Raw genomic sequence first — 2,889 nt, forward strand, 5'->3', positions numbered from 1 at the left:
TGAATATGGTTTTTAATTATATTTCAGAATGAGTACACATGGGATTAAAATTATCTCCCTTTTAATTTATTGAAAGCCTGTGAAACACAATCCACAAATTGTAATATTTAAAATGTGACTTTGCTCCTCATTCTGTCCCTTCTCAGTTTCATGAGAACAGTGTGGGACTTGGTTTCAGGATCAATGTTCAGTTTTCTTTTCTTTAAAAATGGGAGTAGTACCTATTTGGGTGACTGTAGGAAGAATTGAATGATACCATGTATGGGAAAAAACTCTTTGGAAACTAGGCTATTCGAATAATTGGTGTCAGAGGACAGAATATTCCTGAAGAAATGTTAACTAACCATACTTCTATTTCAATGAGATACAAAGTGATTTAAATATTGTATTAAAAATAATAATTGGGTGCACTTGGATGACTCAGTTGGCTCAGGTCATGATCTCAGGGTCGTGGAATGGAGCCCCGAGTTGGACTCAGTGCTCAACATGAAGTCTGCTTGAGATTCTCTCTCTTCCTCTCCCTCTGCCCCTCCTCATTCCCTACCCCTTACTCCCGCATACTCTCTCCCTGTCTGTCTCTCAAAAAAATAGATAGATATCTTTGGAAGGAAAAAAAAAAAGAATGTTTGAACCACTTTTTAAAAAAAAAAGATTTTATTTATTTTTGACAGAGATCATAAGTAGGCAGAGAGGCAGGCGGGGATGGGAGGGAGCGGGCTCCCCGCTGAGCAGAGAGCCCAATGTGGGGCTCGATTCCAGGACCATGAAATCATGACCTGAGCCGAAGGCAGAGGCTTAACCCACTGAGTCACCCAGGTACCCCTTGAACCACTCTTTTAAAAAAGATTTTATGTATTAGAGAGAAAGAGAGAGAGCATGACCAGGGGGACAGGCAGAGGAAGAGAGAGAAGCAGACTTCCTGTTGAGTTCAGAGCCCCAAACGGTCCCAGTCCCAGGACCCCAAGATCATGACCTGAGCCGAAGTCGGATGCTTAACGAACTGAGCCACCCAGGCACCCCCAGGCCACTTTTTTAAAAAACCGTGATCTGGTAAGGGGCGTCAGGGTGGCTCAGTCAGTTAAGTGGCTGCCTTCGGCTAAGGTCATGATCTTGGGGTCCTGGGATCAAACCCCGCATTGGGTTCCCTGCTCAGCAGGAAGCCTGCCTCTCCCTTTCCCACTCTTCCACTTATGTTCCCTCTCTCACTGTCTCTCTCTCTGTCAAATAAATAAAATCTCTTTTAAAATTTTTTTTTTAAAAGACAGTGATCTGATAAACTCAAAGCCAAACTTACAAGACACTGGCAGTTTCAAATCTTTCTATGCAAATTCAAAAATTTTCTTTTAGAAGGTATCAGGTTGATAACTGAAGCATTTCTTTATCGTGTGGCATTACACAGTGATGGGCAGAAGTCAGTCTTTTTTTTTTTTTTAAAGATTTTATTTATTTATTTGACAGAGATAAATCACAAGTAGATGGAGAGGCAGGCAGAGAGAGAGAGAGGGAAGCAGGCTCCCTGCTGAAAAAAGAGCCCGATGCGGGACTCAATCCCAGGACCCTGAGATCATGACCTGAGCCGAAGGCAGTGGCTTAACCCACTGAGCCACCCAGGCGCCCAGGCAGAAGTCAGTCTTAAAGATTAAATCAAATATAGTTTTCAGGTGGTCGGTAACTGAGAATGTTGTACATTTGTATCATCAGAATTTGCTCCATAATTCTTTTCACTTATGGGATTCTCTGTTATTCAGGATTAGCTTAGCATCAAGAAGAAGGTTATGCTCTTTTCCCCTTAAATAAGAAAAATATCACTGGGTTACCTACTGGCCTCAAACATACTTCTTCAGAAGAAATCAACTGGATATTGGAGGATGAAGTGATTTTATATATTATATATATATGTTATATAATATATATACACACACATATGTACACTTAATATGTGTATTCTACATATATAGTATGCACATTCTACATAGATAAATACACTTAATGTAATAACTTTAATATACTTAACTATATATACTAATTTTTATCTTCATATAGTATATATAAGATATATATTGTGTATACTACATAAGCACATACAAGTATACGTATGTATATGATAGAAAATTTTAGAAATCACTTTTATCACATTTATTTCGTCTACACAATAAAATTCACATGCCTCAAAGGAATTATTTTTATGGATGATATTTTTAAATTAATTCTAATAATTTGAGACTAGCAAAGATTTCAACATTTAGACATAAGCAATAAAAATCATCAGCCTTAAAATACTGCCTTACTGCTTATAAAAAATTGTTTTTACCCTTCTCAACCTTCATATGCTTGTGTGTAGATGTGTGTTCTTGGTGGTTGTTATAGAAGGAAACAAGGTTTTGTGAAAGGAGGTTTTAGTCAATAAAGCTTTGTCAATATATTATGGTCTAAAGAAAGTGATTATAGGGCGCCTGGGTGGCTCAGTGGGTTAAAGCCTCCCCTTCAGCTCAGGTCATGATCCAGGGTTCTGGGATTGAGCTCCACACGGGCTCTCTGCTCAGCAGGGAGCCGGCTTCCTCTTCTCTCTCTCTCTCTCTCTCTGCCTGCCTTTCTGCCTACTTGTGATCTCTGTCTGGCAAATAAATAAATAAAATCTTTTTAAAAAAAATAAAGGGATTACTTTGTCCAAAAGCTCTAGGCATTCTCAATTCATATAGCTTATAAATTGTGCTGATGTGGCCCATGGTTGGCCAATTTATCTGTACCATCCTTTATCTGTACCAATTATAGGAATAACTTTTATAGGAATTTGTTTGTTTCTACAGAGGAAAAAAAAACAGGTATATGCTATATTTTTTTAATTCTACTTTTAAAAAATCCCAATATTCAGAATCTGTCTAGCAACTA

Source organism: Mustela nigripes, chromosome 7 (assembly GCF_022355385.1).
Source record: "Mustela nigripes isolate SB6536 chromosome 7, MUSNIG.SB6536, whole genome shotgun sequence".
Classification (NCBI taxonomy): domain Eukaryota; kingdom Metazoa; phylum Chordata; class Mammalia; order Carnivora; family Mustelidae; genus Mustela; species Mustela nigripes.